The sequence below is a fragment of the Rattus norvegicus genome, chromosome 2 (assembly GCF_036323735.1).
Source record: "Rattus norvegicus strain BN/NHsdMcwi chromosome 2, GRCr8, whole genome shotgun sequence".
Lineage (NCBI taxonomy): Eukaryota > Metazoa > Chordata > Mammalia > Rodentia > Muridae > Rattus > Rattus norvegicus.
The window spans coordinates 224,703,552-224,721,092 of record NC_086020.1 but is presented as its reverse complement, the minus strand read 5'-3'; the positions used below and the strand labels follow the sequence as shown (position 1 = coordinate 224,721,092).

The following is a 17,541-nucleotide window of genomic DNA, read 5'->3' as shown; positions in this document are numbered from 1 at the left end:
GGTCTCTAAAGACTTGACCAGAAACAACTTACGTGAGGCCACATTTGTGTTTATCTTGCTGGAATTCGTTCTGCGAATTCCTGCTGAATTCCTCCTTTTACTCTCTGTGTAAGTTAGGAGGAACAAGAGCAGAAATGACATGAGGTCTTCCTTATCCCCCCCCCCCCCCCGTGGCTTTGCTTTAAAGTGGTTGTCTCCTGTGTGATCATTTTTAAAGTATTAAGGAAAAAGCCATCGCTGCCAAGTTGCTGAGATTCTGAAATAGCGCTTTCTTCTGAGAACTGGGCTGCTGAGGTCATTTACTAGCTCTGGGTGTGTGTGGAAGGGGAGAGTCATCTTGTGGACACACCCTGCTGAGGTCAGTAACCTGCTGTGCAGTGCACTCCACCTCCTCTGACCCCATTTAGACCTGGAGGATCTCAGCAGGCAGAGGCAGCATCTGCGCAGGAAGGAAGCTGCTAATGCTGGGAGGCTCGGAAGGGCCCTAAAGGGAAAGGAAGAGCCAACAAGATGAACCTGGAGCCTTCATGACATGTGGTTAGCAATGGATCCAAGTACTGACAAAGGATGGCTTTGTCCCTGGACATGGTGGCTTATGTTAGGAATCCCAGTACCCAGGAGGCTGAGCAAGGAGGGTCAAGGCAAGCCTAGTCCTCATAGTCAGTTCCAGGTCAGTCTGGGATATAGACTGAGACGGTGCCTTAAAATACAATTATAAAGAATTTCAAAAGAAAGATATTATACTCAGTGTACCTTGCTTGTATGAATGTACACATTTTATAGTTTGAGTGACTGACTGGCTTTTAGAGATTTCTTTCTCTTCTGTTAAAGGCCTGGTTTGGCTAGAGAAATGGCTTGGTGGATGAAATGCTTAATGCACAAGTGTGAGGACTCCTAAAATCCACATAAAATCATGCCTGGAAGCTTCCTGGGATCCCAGCACCAGAGAGACAGAGATCCCCAGGGCAAGCTGGCTAACTGGACGAGCTGGACTTGGAGAGCTGCCGGTTCAGCTGAGACCCTGCATCATTATATGCAAAGCAATGAAGGTCGATGTGTGTACACACACACACACACACACACACACCACATACACACACACCACACACACATAACACACACCACACATACACACACACCACACACTCCACACACACACACACACACACACTCACCACACACACACATACACATACCACACACCACACACACCACACACACACACCACACACACACACACACACACACACACAGATGCATACCTCCCATACATAAAAACAAAGGAAGGAAAGAAAGAAAACGAACTTCCCGGGTTTGAAATAGAATTGCACCCTGCCACACAAACATGGTAGATCCATGGTAGACCAGAGGCTCTGGGACTCAGCCTCCTACATTTAGGAGACACTGTTGAGCCTAAACAAGTCCAAAGGCTTTAAGTAGATCATAAATTTTTAATTTATTATTTTAAATTTTTACCTTCTAGAAAGATCTGTTTTAAAACACTGAATAACTAACAAGTCTAAAGTGAGAGTAGATTTCAATTTAAGGAGAAAAAAAACCTGTCTAGGAACTACATTGATTTCAGAAAGATTGCACTTTTTACAGTACATCGGTCCGTTGCTTGTACTTCCATTGTTAGTCGTAAGGTTTTGCTGAGAGGTTGTTTGGGGCATGGAAAGCTGGAACCTCACGGTTCTCTTTGACAGTTTGCCAGCTGGAACCCCAGCCAACCAGATAACAAGTTGTAGCAACACTCAGTCCTCTAGGACACATGAGCCTGTGCCAGGCCTTGGAGAGAAGTCTCTCTGAGCACGCTCCCGTCCAGCTGAGAGGAGAGGGTGCCACAGCCCCGTGGTGTACACAAAAGTATCCCAACGCGAGAGGCTTACAGTTGGAGCCCTGATCGTACTTAGTATAGTTTTACTGTTTTAAATTTCAAACAGAAAACAAGAAGGCAAAAACTCCCTTGCCTTCTTTAGTGCTCTGTGTGGAAGTGGTTGAACTCAGCTGGAGAGACCTCAAGTATGTGTGTCAGGAAATGGCAGTGACCTCTTTTAATCTGCCTTAGTTAGGGTTTCACTGCTGCGAACAGACACCATGACCAAGGCAACTCTTATAAAAGGACAACATTTAACTGGGGCAGGCTTACAGGTTCAGAGGTTCAGTCCATCATCATCAAGGTGGGAACATGGCAGCATCCAGCAGGCATGGTGCAGGCAGAGCAGCCACATCTTCATCTGAAGGCTGCTAGCAGAATACGGACTTCCAGGCAGCTAGGAAGAGGGTCTTGAAACCATTATCCACAGTGACACACCTACTTCAACAAGGCCACACCTCCTAATAGTGCCATTCCCTGGGCTGAGCATATACAAACCATCACATAATCCTACCAAAAGTTCACTGAAAGAGATTAAGGTAGAGAGAGGAAGAGAAGCGAGAAAGATCCGTAAGTTCATCTTCAGTGTCAATCCCTGGGTTTCCTCACGTGTATTAAGGTGAAGTCTGTGGCAGTGTCTCTCTCAGCTTTCCTTTCAGGAGTGATACACTTATCTGGTTGATGTCATTCACCGATCCTGTCAAGCAAACCCAAAGCTTTTGTTACTGTAACTGAGTCATCCTTTTTTTCTCTCCATACCTAGGATGTCACTGAACTCTGTGTTTATGTACTAGTTGTAGTTCCCCAGCCAGTCATTTTCTTTCGGTTCAGACTCAATTTCAGACTATGCGTTTTCTAACTCAGTCACACCACACATAGCTATCGTGCTAACTGTCCTACCTCTCATTTGTCATAGCACCTTTTAACCATTTAGCACTCGTGAGGATAAATACAATCAAAGGAACATGCAGTAATAAGTGTTGGTAAGGTTGTAGAAGGCTGGGAACTCCATTTTTCTCTCAGGTAACTCCACCGTTATGCTTAGAAGTCTAAATTTCCTCCGAGGGCTACGAGGGCTAAAGCACTCAAGACTTCCACTGTGTCTTTGACGGGTGGATTAGGTACTGTTGTTTTCAGTGTATATTTTTCTTCTCAGGTAATCTTTTAAACATGCGTATTAGAGAAAAATGAAAGCTCCAGAACACAGGGACTACCAGTTGTAAGGCCTTCTCCTTTCCAGAGCAGCCAGCACTCTGCCTTCGCATGGTGTGTACAGAGTAAATGCCACTAGTTAAGCTAGTGCTTCATGCAGTAAGTGCCAAGGCTTAAATAAATGGTCTTCAACTCTGCCTTCCATAGAGTCACTGGGGTCAAAGTCCTCCCAGAGTCCTCAGGTCAGAGTGTCTGGGTGAGCCCAACAGATCTTGCAGGTCAGTGGTGCGGAACCTGGTTGACCATCGCAAGGGTTGAGCTGTTGGTTCTTGCTTGTCTCAAAAGTGCTCTACACAGATGGGATTTTTATTGGGACATTGGAAGGTGTCACTGCTTGGATGAAAATGTTCTAACCCTAATTTCTTCTTCACGCTCGGCAATTTACTTAGGCCTCTGGCCATTTAGACAGCACACCGTACCTTTAGTAATAAGCGTAGGTGCCCTGATCCTATTTGCAAACTAAAACCAGACAACCTCTGTCTTCTCTAGGCTGGTAAACATTCAGCAGCTTACCCTCCCAAGACTGTCCATGCCCCTGGTTCCTGTTCTGCTACGGTGCTTGGAGGCAGGAGATGGACTCGCTCATGGTCTACAGGACATGATCCAGGAGGAGCAGTGAGGGACAGTGCTGCTGGTAAGGCGGGGGCACGGTGGGCACCTGACTTGCATGGGCAAGGTTGTTTACACGGCTATTCTCTTCTCTCCTCCGTCTTTAACTCTAGGTCACACTGGTAATTACAGTGCTTAACTGTGCACAGCACACAAGGATTAGATTTTTAAGATAAACCTCTAAAGTTGAAGGTTTTTACGCATATCTGTATTTTCGGGATCGTTGTTATTTTTATAGAGGCTTCTTAACAAATCCTTTGTCTGATTCTTTCTGAAAAAGAAATAGAAGTCTTTGCCTACTACTCAGCATAGAGAAGTAGAATGTTATTGTCACCCTGCCCCTGTCCTTCCCCTCCTTTTCTGACTCGTGGACAGCCACTTCCTCGTGGACAGCCACTTCCTCAGGCAGCGTTTGCAATTGTTTCTAGGTCTACACTGAGCACTGGGAGTGGAGGCTGCTGTGGTACTAGGCAGCAGGGCACTAGCAGAGAACTGAGGTGTGACATTCGCCGCAGATCTGACAGGCACTCATACCACCTTCTGAGAGAACAGAACAGAGGCAGTGGCTGGAGGAAAACCCAAAGACCTCCTCCTGTCTCTAAAGTTGATCTTAACAAAGACCGGTTTGCTTTCAATGCACTGAACTACTAGTTAGTTTTCCAAACTAAGGGTTCTTAAAAGAAAAGGAAAGTTACTACGTTTATTTATGTACTTAGGGGGAGACATTTGGCATCATATTTGTGTGTGTGTGTGTGTGTGTGTGTGTGTGTGTGTCTGTGTGTATAGGTCACAGAACAACTTGTAGAAATGGTTCTGTCCTTTTTTACCATGTGAGTTCTGTAGATAGAAATCAGGTTGTCAGGGGTTGGGGATTTAGCTCAGTGGTAGAGTGCTTGCCTAGCAAGCGCAAGGCCCTGGGTTTGGTCCTCAGCTCCGGAAAAACAAAAAAAAAAAAGAAAGAAATCAGGTTGTCATCCTTGGTAGCAACCACTCTTGCCTATCTTGTCAGTCATAAACAAGGTCTCTCTCTCTCTCTCTCTCTCTCTGTCTGTCTGTCTGTCTGTCTGTCTGCATATACTCACATGCGTGCATGCACATGTGTGCATGTGCGTGTACTTGTACTTGTGGAGATAAAATGACAACCCTCAGGAATCTGCTCTTTCCTTCTACCGCCTCGGTCCTGGGGAATCAAACTCAGGTCGTCAGGTTTGCCAGCAGAAAACGTTACCCACTGAGCCATCTCTCTGGCCACAAAGTAAGGACTCCTTATAAAACCAATTTCATTTACTTATATGCTTATATAGAAGTAAAGAACAAATGGATGCCCCTCCCCCACCCCACTGGAAAACAAAATGCTTTCTATAGATTCCTTTTCCTGTGCGAGAAGCCAGATGAAGTGGTACGGTGGGTCTTGTGAGGGGGCACTGGTGGTCAGAGAGAGAGAAGAGAAAGATTTCAGCAGCGTTCCCTAACTGAGCGGGTAGTTCGGCCGCAGGGTATCTTTATGCATTCGTCATAATGAATCCTGCATAGAGCTGCAAGCTCTGCCCATGTTCTTGGGACAAGAGTATGTAAGCATACACTCCGCCACTTGACGCTTCAGAGTGACCGGCTGACTCGTACCATCTTTGCAGTAGCCTTGGTTAAACCCCCGTGGCTTCAGAGGTCGCCTAGATTACCTTTTTACCATGGGGGTTTCGGGTCATTGTAAGGGAACCCTCTGAATGAAGATTTTTTTCCCCTAATAATATTCTTAGGCCTCCTCTTTCCCTGCTCATGTTGGACATCTTGGGTAATTACGAACAGAGCAGGCTTTAGTTTCTCTCCTCCTCACCCAATCACTGCTCACTTGTCCCCGTGGGTGCCAGCCATGACCACTCCTTGACTCTTGTTCTGTATATGAGATCTGGGAACATGTATGTTAGGATGGAATTTTTTATCTCTTCAGGGAGATTGTAGCATGACTCAGAAGTCCTCTTCTTGGAGGCGGAGGGTGGGTGAGGAAGGGAGTGTACAAGTTTGTGGGAAAGTGTAAGAGAAATAACTAAAAATGATTAGAAGTTAAAATGTTCAGTGTTGGCAAGTTGGCCTGCTGGGGAGTTATTTCCTTTAACCCCCTCTTCTAATCTTAGTTCACACCTAACATCTACAGTTGGGTCAGCTCAGCCTAGGACTTAACTGTCAGTAGTAAATAAGTGGGGGACATATTTGAGTACATCACTGTGGGTATGTCTAGGGCCTTTACGCTTAGGAAATAGACAGCAATAACAGGATGGTTTTATCAATCTATAAGGTCAGGCACAACGTAACTTCCAGTTTTCCACTAGCATACATTTCATTGTCATCACCATTATTTCTGTTACTGATCACTAACCTTAATGATTCCTTCAGTTTTTATTTTGTTTCATTCCAGTATTTCTTTAATTAGTTATTTCTGTGTATGGTTGTTTGACATGTCTGTCTGTACCATTGACCCTCTGGGAAACAGGCAAGTCTATGTTCTTGACAAGGTTCCTCTCACTCCTCAGGTTCAAATCACCTAGATTTAAAATTAAGACTTAGGGAAACCATTGCTGTGAACGGAAGTCTGTAGTCATTTGCCTAACCTCATGAATTTGCCCTTTGAATCTTGGCATAGTCTGTTGTTTGTTTGTTACTGACTTGAGGTCAAGCTATATTGTGGTCTGACTTAAGTTATCCTCCTGCCTCAAGTTCCCAAGTAGCTTGACTCTAGGTCGCCATATTGCCCAGCTGACAATTAAAACAAACACCGATACAGCAGATCATCTCATGATGGGATCCTCAATCTCCAAATGAATTCCCACCTCCTGCCATTTGTTACTGCTTTTAATTTTTAAAACTTTTTTTACATTTATTGTAATTAGTGTGTGGACACATGAACCCACATGACCTTTGGGAGTTGGTCCTCTCCCTCTACTGTGTATATAGTGGGGATGGAACTCGTTGAGTTCAACCGCCTTTCTTTACCTGTCAGGTTATCTTGCTGGCCCTGTTTTAAGTTAATTTTTAAAAATAAAAATAACTATTTAGTAAATGAGCAGCAGAAGTGTATTTGAAAGGTTTTGATTGTCTGCTTTCAAATCTCCGTGTTCATTTCTTTCCTCTCTCCACCCTGGCACAGCACGGTTTGCGCAGTGGGCGAATTGAGTGAGAGCAGAGCCCCGTGACACAGACTAGCATGTGTGGCCTGTGTTTCTCAGGGGCTAGAGAATATGAACACTGTCATAGTATTCAGCTGAGAAATTTGGCAATCTCTGAATTCACAAATAGCAGTGCGGCAGTCTTGCCTTACTACATATCCACATGAGACGGAGTCTTTTGCATTTAGAACAAGCAGAACAGACTGAAATAGAGCGCCACCAAGGAGGTCGTCTTCACTGTCCTTGGATTTCAGGTCCCTCTCCCAGCAGAGTATCATTTGCCTCTGTTGATCTCATGGGATATTTTAAGCAGACATCAGAGTCTTGGTGAAAACACTTTGTATTCTAAACTAAAATCAGAGAGCCAATGGGGACTCTAGAAGTGTCTGCTCATCGTTTGAGGTATTAGCCTACCAGATTGTTTTCTTCAGTGTGAAGATGTTAGATCTTAGATTTGAATGCTGAGATCAGGCCAATAATCGTTTTCCTGTAGAATTTCTGATCCTGTAGTGAATATTCTATTTGTATTAAAGGATTTTGTAATTTTTTGACCAAAGAATATACTCTCCTTAAATCTTAGTGGGGGTTTAGACTTAAACGCAACAACTTGATATCTACTTTGAGTATTTACTGAATCGAACGAAAGGTTTTTTTTTTTTGTATTCTGCACACATAAAAACCTGCACAAATATGTTCATAGCAGCTTTTTTATGATGAGTGCTTTGTCTGCATGTGCATATGTTTACCATGAGCATGCCTGGTGCCCACAGAGGGCAGAGAGCGTGTTAAGTTCCCTATAACTTGAGTTGCAGACTGTTAGGAGCCACCAAGTAGGTGCTGGGAGTTCCAGGTCCTCTGCAAGAGCAGCACGTGCTCCGAACCATTGAACCATCTCTTCGGCCCTTTTCTAGCAGCCTTACCCACAATAGAGAGTTACTAGTATAAGTCAGTCCTTAAGACTCTCCAAGCCATCCTTACGGGTATTTTCCCCTCTTCTTTCCTTCCTTTTTCCTCCCTCCTTAGAGCTCTTCTTTCTCCTTTCCTCCACTAAACCACACGTACCTTGTTGTTCCCCACTCTACTGTCCCCCTCAACCCCAGTACTGGCTCCTTCTTCCTTCCCTGGTTTCTGTACTCAGTCTTCAGGCTTGGAGTTAGAGCTAATGTGAGAGAGAACATGTGACAGTCATCTCTCGTGGCGTGGTTATCTCGATCAACATGACCTTCTTCTCTAGCTCTACCCCCAGCACATTCTAGGTCTTGTCCTTGTTTTGGTGTCTGTCTTTTGAGGCAGTATGTCATGTGATCAAGGCTGGCCCAGTGCATCTGAGATACATTTGCTGATCCTCTGGCCTGCACGGCCTAATGATACGGTCTCGGGTGTGTACAGTCACGCCTCGCTCCTTCTTAAACGACTGAATTGGAATACCTAAGTTTTATTTTTTTTGTTTCCATTTCTCTGGGAATAAAAGGATTGTAATGTGCAGTTTATAATTAACACAGTCGATGCGTGGTCATACCTATATACTTATTTAAACGTTTTACTTTTTTTTTTTGGACTAAAGTTCCTTAGGAAAGGAAACAGAAACCTCTGTATCTTTGTTAACCTAGAATGAGGTCAATTTAGTCTAAAACAAATTAAAGTTGATTGAGACTAAACAGGATTACAATCTGGGAAAACAGATTCAGGCCTTCTAAAATGTGTCCAAGTTCTAGAGAATGCAGCCATCTGTAGCTCTGAACCTCAGGAGGGGACAGGAGCGTACTTCTAATCAAGAATTGTTAGTGCTGATGGACATTAAGCTAGCCTACTCATTCTGTCCTTCTTAAGTGCCCCTACCTCCACACATACACAGTACAGGGTCTTACTATGTAACCCTGGCTGACCTGCATTCCCAGTGTATGCCTGCCTCTGCCTCCCAGGTTAAATTCATGCACCACTGAGCCCACTGGGCACATTAAATGTTCTTTTACAAGGGAACTAGGTAGCTAGCTGTGTGGTGGTACCTACCCATAATCCCAGCACGGGGGAGAGTCATACATTCATTAACATTCCTCTGCTTCTGTCTGTCTGTTTGCTGTCATCCCCATCCTTCCCGCTTTTGAGCTCAAGCATTAAACTCAAAATCCTCCGTCAGCCTCCTGAGTGCTAGGATTGAAGATGTCAGTTGGAACCCAACTGTGCAAAATCAACCGGGGATGGGAGGGACTGGAAGGGACTGCATAGTGAGGACCTTGTCATAAAACAAAACTTGTGACTTCTAGAATAATTAAATTATTATCAAATTAATTATTATTACTATTATTAAACTGCTAAATTACGTTGCTTAATGTGATTTTTCTTTTTCCTTTTCGTGTGTGTGTGTGTGTGTGTGTGTGTGTGTGTGTGTGTGTGTGTGTGTGTCTTGGATATATATATATTTTTTTTATCCTTTAATCTTTTTTTTTTTTTTTTTACAGTTCAGACTTTGTTCCTGTCCTGGTCTGTCCTCTGACTGTTCCTCATTCCATACCTCCTCCACCTCCTATCTCCAAGAGGATGTCCCCACACCCCACCCTACCCCCAAGTCTCCCTGAGGGTTAGGTGCAGCCTGTTTGGTGACTGAGTGTCTGAGACATCTCAGGGGTCCGGGTCAGTTGAAACTGTTGGTTTTCCTATAGGGTCGGTTTCCTCCTCAGCTTCTTCCAGTCTTTCCCTAATTCAACCACGGGTTCCACGACTTCAGACCGTTGGTTGGATGTAAGTATCTGCAGTGTCTCAGCTGCTTGCTAGGCCTCTCAGAGGACAGTCATGCGAGGCTCCTGTCTGTAAGCACAGTGTAACATTGGTAATGTAGCCAGGTCATGGAGCCTCATGTTGAGTTGGATCCCAATTTGGGCTCTGTCCCTGGACCTCCTTTCCCTCAGGCTCTTCTCCATTCTTGTCCCTGAAGTTCTTTCTTTAAGACAGGAACAGTTCTGGGTCAGAGTTTTTGACTGTGGGATGGCAATCCCATCCCTGTGATTTTTCTTTTTTAATTTCAGTCAGTTTTCAGATTTGACTTTCACTTCTTTCAAAGTGTATATGAAAACCTTTTTCTCGTGTGTGTATGCAAGTGTGTCTGTGTATGTCTGCATCTCTCTGTGTCACTGTGTCTGTGTGTCATGTCTGGATGTCTCTGTGTGTGTATCTTTGTGTGTGTGTGTGCTTGCACTTGTAGGCATATACTCTACCTACGTCACACTGCATGCTCAGCCCCAATCCTCTGTTTGGCAGGGCAACACACCAGTCTATAACTGATGTGTAGAATGCAAAGCAAATCATTTCAAAACATGCCGTTCTACTGTTGAGTAAGATGCTTGTTTCTCGTTTTGGTTGAATTTTCCTTTCCCCTTACATTCTGTGACATTATGAGATATGTCAGTTTTAAATTTGCCTCTGGCTTGTAACTCCCCAAAGCAGGCTGAGTTTATTCCCCCTCAAGGTAGGTCATAGAAACTGGACTTCCTTGAGGAATGTCACCAATGCCACCCATGCCCTAGGGGGATGGGAGAGGCCCAGAATGCTAAGAAGGCACCTCCCTGATCCCCACCTTGTCCATTAACATTGAATGCACTTGGAAGCCTTATAAGCACTGATAAACTTCAGTGTCCTCTAGCAGGCTGAGCAGAGGGAGCTGGTAAGTTCAGATGTGTTTGTGTGATGTCCCAAACCAGGTAAGGAAGCTTCAAGCCCTCTCTCTTGCTTCATTCTCCAGCTTTCTTCTTCCCTATCCTTCCTTCTTAGAGTCTCTCAATGGAAAGTTGGTTTATACAATGCCTTGTGATTTATACAGTGCTCTTGAGCTCTGTGAGCTGACCCTAGAAATAAGTCAACCACAAGGAAATTGTAGCCTGTTGGTCAGAAGTATCCTAAGATACCCGAGGCATCTAACAGGGGACTGTCTTTGGCCTGAGCTCTGACACTGGATGTTCCACCCAAGTACAAACACTGGGGATTTAAATGACGGCTGCTGTGATGTAATCATGGTCCTTGGAAGACTAACTCAGGTTAGTCCTGACTACAGAAGTTCTAAGCCAGTCAGGTCTACGTAAAAGAGTCTATCTCAAGGGGAAAAAAAACCAAGGCACGTTGTGTGTTATACTACTGACGCCAGTCTGCGTCCTGAGTTGCTTGTTACTGGGGAGAGAGGCTCACAAGTTGTGTGGTCGTTTTCTGTGTTGCTTCCGTCATTCTCACAAGGGACAGATGGGCTGTTGGGTTTTGTTTTTGCAGCACAGGTACTCTGGTCGTTCTTTCCCCAATTAACACATCTTGAAGGAAAGCATTGATGTTTCTTCACAATATGAAGTAGTGTCTAGGCGTGTGACAAAGTAGGGCGTTTAAAAACTATCACCAAATCATCTCTGCGGTTGTAACCTGCCTCTCCCCTCTGTTTGTATCGTTTTTCCACTTGTCCAGGTTTCTAGCCCAGGTCTATAATTTGGTAATTACGTGTCGTGTTCTCTTGGCCCCTCAGCCCCCCATGCTGGAAGACCTGTCCCAAAGGATCTCCCTGTGAGCCTTGCCTCATGTAAGCCAGACTGTTTGGAAGCCAGAGTAACTCCAGCCATATTGTGGGCAGATTGGACGCCTGTTGCCTTTGGTTACGGAGCTTGAAGTCATTGGTTTCTCAGCTTGCCCCATCCCTTACTTTGTAGCTAGCTGCACAGTGGAGAGCCTCTTGGAGATGGCTCGTCTGGGTTAGCATTCTACATGTGACTGTGTGTGACCCAGGGATAGCACATGGCATCTGCATGTCCCTTCAGCTGCTGTACAGCGACTGAGGCCTTTGACTGCACAGTTTGCTTCTGTGAGTTTTTTCTTCCCCCTCCATCTGAAAGTTTTTCTAGTAAGGGGTGATAAGACAGCATGGCTTTGCTTTCGTAGCACTCCCTGGCTTTAGAAGAGAGCTCATGATAGGCCTCTGAGCAGTGTGGATTCGTCTGCATTTTCCTAAAAATTCTGGAAACTTTGAGCTTCTATCATCTAGTATCAGATACTAATGACCATCTAGTATACAGATTACTAATGCAGTTCTGAATTTTTGTTTTCTTTCAGTTTAATTATTTCATAGGGAGAAGGCTTAGGTATCTTCTTATTTCTACTTCTCTGTGCCTTAATTTTACCCATGGATGGAAAACTGAGCTCGTGAAAGGGTTCTACTGTTGGAAACTGCTTTCAAAGAAACTAGAAATAGGAAGCAATCTTCCAGGATAAAAAAGAGTAAGGGGGTGGGAGTGGGGCTGGGGTGTGGGGGTGTGCTCTTTCAATTTCAGCTGCTTAAGTAGCAGAGGCAGGAGGATTTCAGTTCCGAGACAGCCCGGTCTACATGGTGAGTTCCAGGACAGCAAGATTGGTTTAATGAGAGCCAGCTAGTCTCAAATACAAAAGTAGGCTGTCTTATTTGGGGACTTGAACTTTTCATATTTCAATATGTTTGCCAGGATTAAAGGTGCACAGCCATACTTGCCTCAATTTGACTTTTATTTATTTTTTTTTATGGGCATTGGTGTCCTTGAATGCATGTGCTCCTGCATGAGTGTCCTTGGAATTGGGATTATAGACCCTGTGGTTGCTGGGAATTGAACTCCGGTCCTCTGACAGAGCAGTCTGTGCTCTTAACCACTGACCCATCTTTCCAGCCTTTCAGTTTGAATTTTTAAAGTGAAGCTGGAGACATAAAAAAACTGAACAATAAATGTTGTAGGCATTAATACAGTAGCTCTCAGTCTGTGGGCAGCCGTCCTTTACAGGGGTGTGGTGGAATGACCCTCTCACAGGGGTTGTACACCAGATGTCCTGTATATCAGATATTAACATTGTAATAATTTGTAATAACAAAATTACAGTTATGAAAACTGTATCAAATGATTGCACCATTGGGGAGGTTGAGAACCACTCCATTGATAGATCAACATTGATAGCGATTGGAAATTTTATATAACCTTTCTAGAAAGGGTGACTTGTTGCTTTCTAAGACCCCAGCTCTCAGTGCTTAGGAACTGATGCTGTGTTGTGTGGAAATTAAGGCAAAGATTGATTTTGTTTTTTGAGTTTCTTGTTTACAGAGGCAAATTAACTTCCCGAGAATTGCCTTATTGTAAATTCGAAAGCCCTTCTAGTACAGAGAAGAGGAAAGAGTTGCAGTTCGTGGTTCAGACCACTGCAAACCCCGTCATTCAGAGCACACTGTAAGTTGTTTGAGCTGTAGTTTCCATGCCTGTGTCTGCATTAAGAAAATAAGGAACAGGAATGAGCGTCCTTGACTGGAAAAGTGGTAGGAAAAATCCTCAGCCAACGTTCAAACAGGCGGCATTAATCTGCTCCCTGGAACTGCTCACGGGGAGTGTGAGGGACCTTCCTGACTCTTGAAAATGTTCTGGTTCCTTGCATTTAGGTATAAAGGGCAGAAAGACTAGCCTGATTTTTATTATGAAATAGTTTAAAAGCTAAGTAGGGCATCTCTATCTGGCCATTTTGTCCTATGCATCTTCTTAGGGAAGTTGCTGGCCCGGCCAGCCTCCCCCCTGGCACAGATTATGACAGTGAACTGGCTGTGAAGCCAGGGCCACAGGCAAGCAGGTCCATTTTCCCAGTAAATCCTAAAGCGTGGGGGTAATTTATCATGAACTTTCTTTGGCGTCAGCCTGAACTTTTGACATGGTGACTGCCATGAAAAAGACAAGACGGCAGAACACTTGATGCCAATTAAAACAGCCCGCCTCTTTGGAACACTCCTATAGAATTAAGACGAAATAATGACAAAGCTGTTCATCTGCTAGGAAACAAAGCTGTACTAGCCTAAATCTTCTTCCTCTTCCTCTCTTCCTCTTCCTCCTCCTCTTTTTCTCATTATTATTATTTGAGTCAGGGAGTCTGTAGCACCAGGAAGCCTAAGATTTGCTATTTAGACTGGGCTTCTTTCTATGGGATAATGATAATAAGAAACAAAACTTAACATCTAATTGGGCAAAGCAAAGAGGAGGAGAACTCAAGAGAAGGCATAAGAAACAGATATGGATGCAGAAATTCACTCAGTGATCCTGTAGAGACACTAAACTGGAAGCCATGATACATATGCAAAGGGCCTGTAGAGTAAAACAAAAGAGTATATAGAAAGATAAGAAATATACATTAAAAAAAAAAGGAAAGCCCTGAGATGAGATGAGAAACCCCCAAAGCTGCCATTGAGCACTGGCACCAAGCGCCGGGTGTGGGACCTACACTCAGGTGCAGTTTCCCCAGTGAGACCTCCTTGGAGGAAACTCCATTTTTCTTATTTTAAGATTTATTTATTCATTGTTTGTGAGCACATTGCTGCTTTCTTCAAACACTAGAAGAGGGCATCAGATCTCTCCAGATGGTTGCAAGCCACCATGTATATGGTTGCTGGGATTTGAACTCAGGACCTCTGGAAGAGCAGTCAGTGCTCTTAACCGCTGAGCCATCTCTCCAGCCCCTACTTTTTTTCCCAAGTGTTTATCACTTGTAGAGAGCTTCTGGACTAGGTGGGAACTGTGTCTGGTTTTTTCTTTTTTCCTTAAGCTCTAGACCCCCCTCTGGTGTAGATCTGTGTAGGCGCTGTGCACGCCACCTCCATCTCTGAGAGTTTGTAAGATCGCGTTGATTACTGGTACTTGATCTCTTGCTGTCCTCTATTCTGCTTGCCTTTTTTTTTTTTAAAGATTCATTTTTTTTATTATATATAAGTACACTGTAGCTGTCTTCCGACACACCAGAAGAGGGCATCAGATCTCATTACAGATGGTTGTGAGCCACCATGTGGTTGCTGGGATTTGAACTCAGGACCTCTGGAAGAGCAGTCAGTGCTCTTAACCGCTGAGCCATCTCTCCAGCCCTCTGCCTGCCTTTCATTCTTGGGGATTTGATGGAGATTTCCCAGGGCCAAGCGTTCGAAGGTCTCTCTCACCCTCTGCATATTGTCTGCCTGTGGGTCTCTATTTGCTCCCATCTGCTCTAGAAGGAAGCTTCTCTGACAGAGCAAGCCACTGATCTTGGAGTATATCAGAATGTCATTAGGAGCCATTTCATTTCATCATTCTTTTAGGACAGTACAATTTGGTTTCGTCCCTGGCCTATCTAGCCTCAGGCTCTTGGTCACCCAATCAGTGTCTTGGTATGGGTTCCATCTCGTGTGCTATGCCTGCAGTCAAATCATCAGATTGGTTGGTTACTCCCACAACTCCATGTCAACGTTGCATTAATGATCTTGGCAGGCAGGACGACACTGTAGATTGAAAAGTCTGAGGCCAGGATTGTGTTTATGTTTATTTGGTAGCGCATAGGGCACCTTTCTGTATCAAACCCTAGCATGTAGGGGTGAAGGCTCTGTTCTGTGTAGGCCGAAGCTCAACTACTTCATGTTCAATGAGTTGTATAGGCGTCATCTTGGGTAATGGGCTTTGCCATCAGCTTTCAAGGGGATTGCATCAGATATTAATTACATTAACTATGACTCATAACAGTAGCAAAAGGATAGTTATGAAGTAGCAACATAGTAACTTTATTACACGAGGAACTGTATAGAAGGGTTTCAGCATGAGAACCAGAACTTGACTCAATGGAGGGACCAAGCCAACTAGTCAGATGCTTGAAATCAAACTTACCCATAAACATAATTATCTCTTGCTTTGCTGAACTATCTTTACAGATCACTCAGTGTGTTCATGATTGACCAGTGATATTATATTTATTTATGTAAACAAAGTAGTTTTTGTTAGCTGCAGATTTGATTTCTCTTTATTTAATAACATTTGGCAGTAAGCTGGACAACTACTGTGAGTGTTCATGGCTCCATTTTTGCTTGTGTCTAGCATTACTCAATGACCATGATTGATAGCTCTACTTCTAAATTAGGAGAGGGCTCTGAATGTACTGTCCAGACTACACTGCTTTACAGTCCTTAATAGCTCAATAAAAAATCAGTTGAACCAGTGAGGATGTGCGTTAAGTAATCCATAAATCAGCTTTGTATACCTACCTTAACTCTAACCCTAACCCTAACCCTAACACTTAGGAAGGATGCTGTTCCTAAAGTAAGTCACCAGGCCTTATGATATCTACTTTTCTTCAAATGGGTATCATTGAAATAGAAATAGTGCAATTTCAGTGTATTTCTGCAATCTGCTGACTACTTGTAAAATACACATATCAGAAGTCAGCCCAAGTTCTAAAATCAGTGCATTGTAAATTTTACAACTTCAGAGTTGAGTTTATTAGCTAGGTGGTCCTCTTAAATATTTATAAAGTGGGCAGTTATGTAGCAGTCATCTGAAGTTAGGAAGCAATGATTTCTTTTCTTTATTATGTTGATACAAGCTAGATTTACTCAGGAAGAGAGAACCCTGGTTAAAGACTGGCCTGTAGGCAGGTCTATGGGACCCTTTTCTGACTTGTATAATTGATATGAGGGACCAGCCCACTCCGGGCAGTACCATCCTAGACAGGTGGACCTGAGCTACATATAAAGTTAGTGATAAATTCTCATTTACCTTTAAAACTTGTATATGATAAGTCACATATTTAATGAAATACCCGCTATACTAATGTCATTTTAAAAACAAAACAAAACAAACCCCTGAAGCGGAGTGTGGTGGCACATGAAAAGACATGTGGACCTGAGTTCCAGGCCAGCCTAGTCTACAAAGTAACTTTAGGATAGCAAGGGCTACACAAAGAAACAGTCTCAAAAAAGAAACAACAAAAGCCAGAATTACCTTAAAAGTTAATTTCCAGTGTGGTAGCCTTGCCTAGGCCTGCTCTTTGTACCTAGTGTTATCTCAACACAACAAGAGTTACTGTTTCAAAAGCTACTTATGGGTAAAATTGTAGCTCTTCACCAAGACCGAAATACTAAGTTAAAGACAAAACAATGGAACAACCGTCTAAAAGAAAGCCATGGAGAACTTTCTACCCTGTTCTTTGCTTGAAGTTGCTTTCATAGGTATATCACTAGCTAAGTTTAACCTGGTGATAATTATTTATATTCCCCTCACTGTAGTCTCTCAGCACCTTAGGAGTAATGAATTTAAACCAGGCATGGTGGCTCTTTAGATTCCAGGTACTAGAGAGGCTAAAGCAGAATTCTTACCAGTTTAAGGCTAGTATGGGCTGTATAGTGAATTCCTGGCCATCCTGAGCTACAGTGAAGCCAACTTTTAATCCTAGCAGGTCTGAGGCAAATAGATCTAGTTAGTATCTTGTCAGGGTAAGCAGGGCTACATAGTGAAATTGTCTTAATACCCCCCCCATCCTGTGCATGCTTAATTAAAATCCATAAATTATTCATCTAAATTAGGGTTATAATGTGTGCTATTCTGTGGAATGTTAGATTTGTTGCGTGCTCTATAAATGACCTCCACCTGCACCTGGGAGAGCTATGTCAGAGCGCCCTCACTGGCTGCTTCCTAGTGCACGTGATGGCTATGGCCATTTGTTAACTCCTGATCCAGGGGATCCAGTGCCCTCTTCTGGCCTGGATTGGGGGAAATGAATTGTTCTTATGGGAATCTTGTGCTGCTGAGACAGTCTTACTTAGTGAACAATTCATTGTTTGGCTGTCAGTGTTACTCATTAGGGACTGCACTCACTGGCCAATCCCTTTTCTTTTCCATGGAGAGTACAACTGTGCACTCAGCCATA

At 43.7% G+C, this 17,541-nt stretch overlaps 1 protein-coding gene across 7 annotated transcripts in view; it reads left to right on the top strand.

Moving 5' to 3' along the window:
* The window catches only part of Tet2 (tet methylcytosine dioxygenase 2), an 84,166-nt gene that overhangs the window by 25,727 nt on the left and 40,898 nt on the right, over positions 1-17,541 (top strand). For all 7 annotated transcript variants that reach the window (XR_010063616.1, XR_010063615.1, XM_008761534.4 and 4 more), the window contains exon 2: positions 3,578-3,722. The gene's annotated coding sequence lies outside the window, so the exon portion shown is untranslated. The remainder of the gene's footprint in view (positions 1-3,577; positions 3,723-17,541) is intronic.